This window comes from Gouania willdenowi, chromosome 3 (genome assembly GCF_900634775.1).
Source record: "Gouania willdenowi chromosome 3, fGouWil2.1, whole genome shotgun sequence".
In the NCBI taxonomy this organism is placed as follows: domain Eukaryota; kingdom Metazoa; phylum Chordata; class Actinopteri; order Blenniiformes; family Gobiesocidae; genus Gouania; species Gouania willdenowi.
In genome coordinates, this window is record NC_041046.1 from 14,103,300 (window position 1) to 14,114,343 (window position 11,044).

Here is an 11,044-nt window from a genome sequence, read left to right on the forward strand (position 1 = left end):
AGGCACCGACTACCTTGCGGCCACAGCACCGATCAGCCGCCTCAGCAACAGAGGCACGGAACATGGCCCACTCGGACTCAATGTCCCCCGCTTCCTCCGAGACATGGTTGAAGTTTTCTCGGAGGTGGGTGTTGAAGCTCCTTCTGACGGGAGACTCTGCCAGGCGTTCCCAGCAGACCCTCACTATACGTTTGGGTCTGCCAGGTCTAACCGGCATCCTCCCCCGCCATCGAAGCCAACTCACCACCAGGTGGTGATCAGTTGACAGCTCCGCCCCTCTCTTTACCCGAGTGTCCAAGACATGCGGCCGCAAATCCGATGACACGACTACGAAGTCGATCATCGAACTGCGGCCTAGGGTGTCCTGGTGCCAAGTGCACATATGGACACCCTTATGCTTGAACATGGTGTTTTTGTACACCATGCGCACCATTTATGTACGCATTAAAAAAAAACTAAAAAAACTTGCAAGACTAGGAGGAGACAGAGGCAAAATCAAAGCGTCATGAACAGTGTAGCTACAGAGGGATATTTCTTTTAAGTTTTTTTTACATTTGCTGCATCTTCCGAACAATTTTTGGTAGCATTGTTATTTGAGTTTGCTCTAAAATGGTATGTGCCTGAAAAAAACATGATACCCTCCCTTGAAGAGAACATTGGGGAGCAGACAGCATCATGAAGTCCAAGGGACACACCAGACAGGTCCGGGATAAAGTTGTGGAGGAGTATAAAGCTGGGTTAGGTTATAAAAAAATTTCCAAAGCTTTGAAAATCTTTCAAAGTATAGTTAAATACACCATCCAGAAATCCATAAGAAGTCCTGTTTGCTGTTTGCCAGAAGCCACATGGGGGTACAGCAAACATATGGAAGAAGGTGCTTTGGTCAGATGAGATCAAAATTTAACTTTTTGGCCCAAATGCAAAATGCTGTTTGGCGTAAAAGTAACACTGCACATCACCCTGAAATCACCATCTCCACTGTCAAACATGGTGGTGGTAGCATCATGCTCTGGGGGTGCTTTTCTTCAGCAGGGACAGGGAAGATGGTTTGAGTTGATGGGAAGATGGATGGGGCCAAATACAGGGTAATCTTGGACAAAAACCTGTTGGAGTTTGCAAAAGACTTGAAACTGGGCCGAAGGTTCACCTTCCAGCAAGACAAAGACCCTAAACATAAAGCCAGGGCAACAATGGAATGGTTGAAAACAAAAAAAACATCTAACATGTGTTAGAATGGCCAAGTCAAAGTCCAGACCTGATCCAATCGACAATCTGTGGAAAGATCTGACAACTGCTGTTCACAAACACTCTCCATCTAATCTAACTGAGCTTGAGCTGTTTTGCAAAGAAGAATGGGCAAAAAAATCCAGTCTAAAGATGTACAGATGTACTTTTGGTTGCTGTTGTTAGATGGCGCTGTAGCGCTTTAGTTGGTTTGTGTGTGCAGAGCAATGTTAATGCTGAGAAGAAGCAGTCTCATGGGAGACAGAAAGGTGCACGATTAGCACATGATGAAGCTAAAAGTTTAATCGAGAGATATAAAGAACAAACCCAGAGCTCCAATAACACGTCCAAGGAAAGCTTTGAGTGAAAGGCTTTCAGCCAATCAGCGGCTTGCATCCCACATGGACTCTTAAGCCCGCCTACAGGCTGTATCATCACCAGGAAGTCACTGTTCTCATGCTGCGTTCAATGACACTCAGACCTCTGGGTTTATCGAATGGGGGTCGCTGAGTCGGAGCTCCTACACGGTGAAAAATGTACTCTAAAAATAATTTGTTTGACATCTCAAAACAATGATGGCACCTGGGCAGAGCCACGTGTTGGTGGTTGTAACAATAGGAACTATTGTTAAGATGTGAGTTGCAACACGGAAGTTGTATGTGTGAACACAGAGGGAGAAAGTGGTTGGCTATTGCCCAGTTATGTACCTGTGTGCAAGTTCTGATTAAAACTTGAATACCCAGTCAGGTTCAACAGATATTCTGTGGTCTTTTGTATATTAAGAGCAGAATATAACATGGTGGCAGCGGTACTGGACTTCTCCTGAGTGACAGAGGTTCCACAGCAATGACTCTGTGAGTGCGGAGTGACGAGCTGCAGATCAACCTCACCGCCTTTACTATGGATGGATTAGAACCGCCACAAACTTTGTGCCTCCGGAAATCTGTTGAGGACGTGTTAGAACTGGAGGGACGAGTTTGTGCTTTATTTGGATTTATCGGTGACAGCCGAGGATGAAAAGAAGAAAGTTAAACTTGTCAGCTATTTCATACCTGTCAAGTGTCCCGCCATTGTCCTGTTTTAGTATTTTCCCATAATTATCCTATAATTATAAAACATTACACATTATAAAACACCCTAAATTAAAACATACATGTGTATATCAAGCACATGTGTTTTTTTAATATATACGTACAGTTCATATTGTGGGGGGCGAAATTATTAGTTCATATATTTTAATCCTTAAGCCTTGGGTAACTTTCCATTGTGTGCTGGGTCAAACTGCCTTGTCAAAAGCCACCACCTTATCTCCCCAAAACAATAAACGCACAAGGACGCATAGGCACTCTGTGTGCGCACTCACATGCTCACACAGTCACATGTCACACACACACGCCATACACATTCATTCACACACACAAACACAAACGCACACTCCTCCGTCTCTATGACAACCGACAGATAACAGAACTGGTTGTTTAGACCCAAAAGAACAAACTGTCTTTCCTTTTCACCCTCTGTCCTCACCTCCTCCCTCTGCCTCTATCTCAATCTCCTGGGGGGGGGAGGGAGGGGGACTGAGGGGAATATACGTATTGGATCAGAACTGTGTCTCATTCAATCATCGGACCTCCGGCCGGGACGGTCACTTCTTTTGTTCCATCTTGTACTTTTTTTCTTAGTTTAGAATAAACTTTTTTTTATATAAAATCATCAATGCTTCTCCTGGACTCCATCATTCAACCAGAGCAACAAATCATGTCTCCAAATGAGGTCAACCGTAAATTCAGCCGTAACAATATACAAGTCAATTTACTGTTAATTTCACATTGCTTGTCTTTAAGTTAGACAGTTACATTTTATTTTCTATACATGTTTTATTTTACTTTCTCATTCTCACTCATGTGTTTCTCTGGTATTCATTAATGACTTATTAGACACATTTGTTGCAGACTTTACATCCTTTAACATTTTGAAAGCAGTGTATATTTGTGGCGCTTGTGATTGGCTGATTTTTTGTGCTGATTTACATCGTTCCTTCCCCCGTGGGAGACACTATAATCTCAGTTACTAATCTTACAGAAGGTTACAGAAGGTGTAACTGTGTCCCAAAATAAGCTATAATATATATATATATATATATATATATATATATATATATATATATATTGTATCAAAAGACGTTTTTGGAGTTGCTGCAGCCTAACCAGCTCTGTGCATGTGTGAAACCATGGGGGGCCATTGTCTGGCCTGCGTAGGTGTGAACAACACCGCAGGGGGGTAATGGCCCGATGGTCCTGCTGGAAGAGGTGGTCCAAACAGCGTGCCAGACTGGCACGGTGGGCCGCGAATACGCACACACAACTCGACTCGACCCGCGCGCAAAATGTGATGACGGTACCGCGCAACGCTTTACGGCACATAAACATCTGCATTCCGTAATGATAGCGGTGTCAGAAGTGCTCGTTGGCCGATGAAAAGGTCAGAGTTGGCGTTACCTGAGAATATATGAACGACACCACAGAGAACTCATGGAGGCAGAGGACAACATGACCGTCAGAACTTCTCTTTGCTCAGCCGACAGCGGGACAGTAACGGAGTGTAGCAGCTCATCATCGGGTCAGGGTATTTCCGAGGGTATAAATATACATTTAAACACATATTACTGGTATATTAACCCATATAAACCAAAAAGTATGCAAATGGGACATTTTACTGCTGCAAATGTACAAGATATTACTGGTATTTTGTGGACAGGACACATGTGGTTGGCTATTATATAACAGAAAAATATGGAAATGGGACATTGTACTGCTGCTAATGTATATATATATAGAGAGAGTGTCATGATGAATTCTTATTTTGAAGAGTCTCCCTGCCTCCTCTCAGCCTTGTCATCAGCTGGCATCAATCCTGCAATCAGCACCCTCTACTTGAGCTCACTTTCTAGGTCTCTGCCAGACTTTCTAGGTCTCTGCCAGACTTTCTAGGTCTCTGCCAGACTGTCTGTGTTCTCCTGTTCCAGAAGTTCAGCGTTCCTTCCTGTGTTTTTCGGATTGATTCCTCGGCTCTGTACCCTGCTCAGCTTCTCAGACCTTTCTCTGGATTATCCCCTGGACACCTCTGCTCTCTCGGCTGGTCTCTCTGTTACCGAACTCTGCTCTGCCTTCTGGTCTTCCTGCTTCGTCTTCCCCTGGTGCCTCTGCCCGCTTGCAATCACGGCCTGGTTCCAAGCAATAAATAATCTAAATCCTATTCCCACTTCTGAGTCCTCTTTCTCCTCATACAGCACGACAGTACAGTCTGGCCAGTATGGACTCAGTGGGTGGGATGGATTCTTACCTTCAGGACATGCAGCAAAAGCACGAGCAAACAACAGCCACCCTGCTTGCCCGGATGGAGCAGATTTCTGCACAGGTTCTGCAGTGTCAAGCCCAGGTTTCCGAGGTAATCTCTACAGCTTCTGCTGGGGGCTCCACTGCTCATGCGGTGTGTGTTAGGAGCCTCGCCACTTCGTCCAAGTTTTCTGGGGAAGCTGGGCGCTGCACTCCATTCCGGGTGCAATGCAGTCTGCATTTTGAGCTCAGTCCAACAGAATTTACTTCAGAAGGGTCCAAGGTGGCGTATGTCTTATCTCTCCTCGAAGGTCGAGCGGCCGAATGGACCACTGGTGAGTGGGCTCAGGATTCCCCACTTTGCAGGGATTATCTTCAGTGTACCCGTGCTCTATCCAGACTGTTTGATTGGCAGCGGACGGGACCGGAGGCCACTCAAGCCCTTCTCAAGCTGCGGCAGGGTCGCCGCTCTGTAAGTGACTATGCAGTGGATTGCCCTCGACTGTGGCTGGAACCACGCCGCTCTCCATGACGCTTTCCGGCATGGATTGTCTGATGCCATTAAGGATCATCTGGTGACAGTCGACACCCCTCAGGACCTGGAGGAATTAATTGATGTCTGTTTCCGGGTCAGTCAACGGCTGCGAGAGTGCGAGGCAGAGCGCTCACTCTCGCCCCGACTTCCAGGTTTTCCAAGACAGCGGATCCCGGAGTGGACCAGAACTTCATGGATTGGGATCTGGCTCGTCTTCTGAACATCCCCAGTGTGCCGCTTCCGGAACCACAAGAAGCCATCATTTGGAGGAACACTAAATCAGACTAAACCGGTGAGGATTTCCATGACACAAGGACACCATGAAGAGATGTCGTTCCTTCTTTTTCAGTCTCGGGTTAACCCACTGGTGTTTGGTCTTCCGTGGCTTATTGCTCATAACCCCACAGTTGACTGGAAGATGGGGAGAATAACCCAGTGGGGTCCTGCCTGTTCTGCCATCTGTTGCAAGGGGCCCGTTTCTAAGATCAGCCCCCCCAAAGGCTGAATTGCCCAGGGTTCCCAGTTGCTACCATGAACTACATGAGGTTTTTTCAAAGATTCGAGGCTCATCTCTGCCGCCACATAGGATTTTGATTGTGCCATTGATCTCCTCCCAGGGTCTGTGCCTCCCCGCGGTCGCCTATACGCATTACCTGCCCCGGAGAAATACATCTAGAAGTCCCTCCAGGATGGACTTATTCGATCTTCCTCTTCCCCGGCTGGTGCTGGATTTTTCTTTGTGGAAGGTTCTCAGACTGTGTATTGACTATCGCGGAGATAACGACAACGCCATCAAGAATCGTTACCCCCTTCCTTTAATCAATGAGGCATTCGACCAGCTACAGAAGGCCACAGTCTTCATAAAGTTGGACCTGCGTAATGCCTACCACCTGGTCTGAATAAGGGAGGGGGACGAGTGGAAGACGGCCTTCAACACTCCATCAGGTCACTATGAATATTTGGTGATGCCGTTTGGTCTGACTAACGCTCCAGCAGTTTTTCAGAACCTAATTAATGAGATACTCAGAGATTTCCTCAACCAGTTTGTTTTTGTATACCTGGAGGACATCCTTGTGTTCTCCTCCTAACTTTCCGAGCACCAACAGCATGTTAGACTGGTCCTCCAGCGTCTCCTGGACAATCAGCTGTTTATAAAAGCCGAGAAATGTCAGTTCCATGTCTCCTCTCTCTTTTTTGAGATTTGTTATCTCCCCAGGCCACCTGAAGGCGGATCCCGAGAAAGTGAGTGCTGTGAGAGATTGGACATGTCCCTCCACCAGGAAAAAGCTCCAACAGTTCTTGGGGTTTGCTAACTTCTATAGGAGGTTCATTTGTAACTACAGCTCTCTGGCTGCGCCGTTACACACTCTCACCTCTTAGGCCCACAAGTACCAGTGGACTGTGGAAGCCGACACCGCATTTAGGAGACTGAAGACAGCCTTCACCTCAGCACCCATCCTGCAACCACCTGACCCAGAATGTCAGTTCATCATAGAGGTGGATGCGTCCGACATAGGCATTGGGGCAATTCTCTCTCAAAGGTCAGTGTGGGATCATAAGATTCATCCATGTGCTTTTCTGTCCAAGAAGTTGTCTGCAGCTGAGAGAAATTATGACGTTGGGAATCGGGAACTTCTGGCTATAAAAGCAGCTCTGGAGGAATGGCGTCACTCCTAGAGGGGGCCAAGGAACCATTTCTGGTCTGGACAGACCATCGCAATCTGGAATATGTCCGTACTGCCCGTCGACTTAGCCCCCGGCAGGCCAGGTGGGCTCTGTTCTTCTCTCGGTTCAATTTCACCTTGTCTTACAGGCCAGGCGCTAAGAATGGAAAGCCTGACGCCCTTTCACGAGTCCATGAGGCATCCAATGCCAGCGGTGCCCCGGAATTCATGATTCCCCCTAACCTAATAGTCGGGGCTATCCAATGGCTGCTAGAAGCCAGAGTCCGCCGAGCAATGGAGGGGGAGGTAGTGCCACCAGAGTGCCCCCCTGGACGTCTGTTCGTTCCTCCTGCTCTGTGCTCTGAGGTTATTCACTGGGCCCACACCAGCCGCTATGCCTGTCATGCTGGTATCCACAACACAAGTTTTGCCATTTGTCAGCGATTCTGGTGGCCAAGCATCTCAAGAGAGGTGAAAGAATATGTTAATGCCTGTCCTGTTTGTGCCCAAAACAAAGCCTCCTGTCAACGCCCGGCGGGGCTCCTCCGACCGTTGCCCACTCTGAGGCGACCCTGGTCCCACATATCCCTTGACTTCATCACGGGCCTGCCTGTCTCTGAGGGGAACTCAGTGGTGATGACTGTTGTGGACAGATTTTCCAAGATGGCCCACTTTGTTCCACTGCCACGCCTTCCGTCAGTCAAGAAGACAGCTGAGATCCTCCTGCACAAAGTGGTCCGTCTTCATGGTTTCCCTCGGGACATTGTCTCTGATAGGGGTCCACAGTTCACCTCCAGGTTTTGGGGTGAGTTCTGTGCTCTCATTGGGGCTAAGGTCAGTCTCTCCTCAGGCTTTCACCCCGAGACCAACGGTCAAACTGAGTGGATAAACCAGTCACTGGAATCCTGTCTACGCTGAGTAGCCTCAGCCAACCCCTCCTCATGGAGCAAGTGGATTATGTGGGTTGAATAGGCCCACAACACCCATATTTCCTCTGCTACTGGTTTTACCCCTTTTCAAGGTGTGCAGGGTTATTAGCCTCCCCTCTTCAGGTCTTCGGAGAGAGAGATTGAGGTTCCCTCTGCTCAGGCGTTGATACAATGTTGCCGGAGGATTTGGAGACTCGCCAGGGCTCGACTCCTCGCTACGGCTGACCGGTATGCCTCCCAAGCCAACAGACGACGGCGCCTGGGACCTCCACTCAAAATTGGACATATTATGTTATTCATGAAATGTGCATAATCCATATAGTATTGTTCATCCCTTTTCAGTCTTTTTTCCAATGAATTGAGTCTGTACACTGCACTTTGTTTATTGTCTGGGAGACAAGGCTATTCAGTTTTGAAAGGAAGTGGGACTTCGTAATAACCATTTTCTTTTTGGCGTATGCCTTGTCACCTTAGATAAAAACAGGATACTTTCTTGAGAAACTGTCTTATTATCTGTCATGTGATTGGTGAAATCAAGTTCAAGAGCTTTAATAACATCTGCAGGGCTTCTCTCTTTAACTTGAGTTTTACACGCAAAGTGTACTGTTGTCTTTAGCTCAGCTGAAGGTTGTACCATTGGCATTACTTGCCGAATTATGACTCGATGACTGGTTCCAATAGCATCAGCGTGGTGACCTCTTGGATTTGAACATCCGACAATGCTCCAGCCGAGATCTATTCTTTGTGCATATGGATCATTTTCTTCACCAGCTAAGATTTCCTTTGGGAGTAGGGCTTGTTGACAGTCGTAGCCAATGAGAAGTCCAATCTTGCACTCCAATGCTGGTGGCATCTTAAATGCCAATTTCTCCAAATGAGGCCATTTTAGAGCAGTTTGAGATGTTGGGATGTGTGACCTGTCAGCTGGTATGAACTCTCGCGTGTAGAGTGATCGCAACAAAATTCTTTTCTTCAAGTCATATCCTCTCACTTGTAGATTTGAAAGTTTTTGACAAGGTATTATTGTCGAATTATTTGACATTGTTGACAGTCTCAAACTAACATTCTCTTTGTTTGTGTCCAAATCTTCAGCCACTTCTTCTAAGATAAAGGTTGTGTCGCTCTGTGTGTCTAAGAGAGCATAGACAAGGATTTCTTTATCTGGCTGCCGTGTAGATGAGACCCAGACTGGAACAACTGCCGATGTTTGCGTACCCACACCATCTTGTATTACTCTGTTCGTAATTGCTGTTGCAGCTATTTCTGTTGGCTTTCTTTCTTTCTTTGGAGTTGATGATCTTGAATCTCTGAATTTCTCATCATGCAAACATGTTGGGTGTCTCTTCTGACACTTTTCACACATGCGCTTGTTATTACACATCTTTGACACATGACCAGCTTTCAAACATTCAAAGCAAAGCTTCTCTGCCTGCACAAATTTGACACGATCGTGAACTGTCATTTCACCAAACTTTCTGCACTTGTCAAGGTCATGACCCGTTCTTTTACAAAATATGCATGAAGTGATGCTGCTCTGTGTAGTATTTGCGGACAAAGTCTTTGCTTGAATGGTTTGGCTTCGTGAATGCTTCTGTTTTTTCATATTGTTAAGTTTTGAGAGCTTGAACTGAAGATATTTGGTGACAAGCGAGATCTGCTTCCTTTGATAAAAAGTCAACAAACACTTTGAAAGTCGGATATTCTATGTTTGTTTGTCTAGCTTCCATCACCTTGCTGTTCCATTTCGAGACCAACCAATCTGGCAGCTTCAGCAATATTCTTTGATTCTCGTTGCAGTCATTTAAAACTTCCAAAGTTTTGATGTGAGGTGTTGCTGCCTCACAGCTTTTAGGAAAGTCTGCAAATTCTCTCAATTCGCAGCCACTTTTAGGATTTATTTTTGGCCATAAATCTAGATTATCTCTGAAGGACTTCCCAATTATAAATGGGTCTCCAAAGCGTTTCTCCAACAACTGCCAGGCTGAATCGTATGCCACATCTGTGCCTAACAGGAAAAATCCTTCGATGGTCTTCTTTGCGGCTCCATCGACAAATTTTCTGAGGTAATAAAGTTTTTCTCTCTGTGGAATGGCCTTTCTGTCTATTAATGTTTCAAAGGAGAGTTGCCAGTCTTTGAATGTCAAAGGATCTCCACAGCTGGCTCTGGTGTTGGGAGACGATTGGCAGTTATAGCTTCTGCTAGCATGCTAACAAAATCTGAATTGTTTTGTATGGACGGTGAAGATGGCAGGGCTTGATTTGTAGCTGTTTGACTTTGAGCAATAAATTGGGGACTTGAAGGATTAAGAGTTTGCATAGTGGAATTTGAAGTTGTACCAAAGGTTTGATATCATGCATTGGGTTAACTGATCCTGAATTTTCTTCCACTTGATCATAAACTTTCACTCGAGCTCTTGCAGCATTTAGTTTTTTAACCTCTTCTAGACGTTCAAGCTTTCTACGTTTGTCTTGTATTGCTTGTTGTCTGGTTAAGTTCTCACATTCAAACTGTACAAGTCTTTGTTTTCTTCAGCCTCTAGTCTTTGAATTTCGGCTGCCTCCTTATCTTGTTCTTCCAACACTGCCAAAACTTCTTGGGATGCAGCAGCTTCAGCTGCAGCCTCATTCCTTTTGAATGATTGGATGCTGGAGTGGTTTGAGCCACATTGTCAGCGATGAGATGGTGACATGGCAAGAGAACCTGTTGAGTTTAGAATTGATCCTAGATCAGGTCAAGCTTCTTCCTGTTCATCTGATGTGTGACCTTTAACTTGGCTCTTTGCTCTTTTAACAATGAATGCTGAAAGTGACATGCACAAATCCACTCTGCGTCGCATATCTGGATCTGGAGTTTGTATTGTTCTGTACATCAGAGCAGCTATTTTCCACGTTCTCAATCAGATCTTTTAATTCATCCTCAGAGGCTCTTAATAATTATTTTTCTATTCTCGTATGGTACCTCCATTTCTCATAGACAATTTTGTACCGACGTTGTAGATTCTTTAGCTTTTCTTCATGGAGTTCCTTTCCCTTTTCTGTTAGGGTTCGAATCCTTTCACTTTTTCTCAGTCCTTTCACACCCTCAGTTTCTTCTGATTGGATACGTGATTTGTTAATTTTAGTGTAGGTTCCTGCAGCTGTATCTGATATTTGAGACATCTTGACTGATTGCGTTGTATAACTGTAACTGAGTCCACTTATCTAAACCTCACACAAGCTTTAGAATGTTAAAGAAAATAAATGTGAAATTACTTTACTCAATCTAACAAATACGCTTCGATTCGTATTTTTCCTCCTTTTTATTTAAATTTTATTAATTAAAATTATCTTTTAAATTATTAATTTTTATTTTATTTA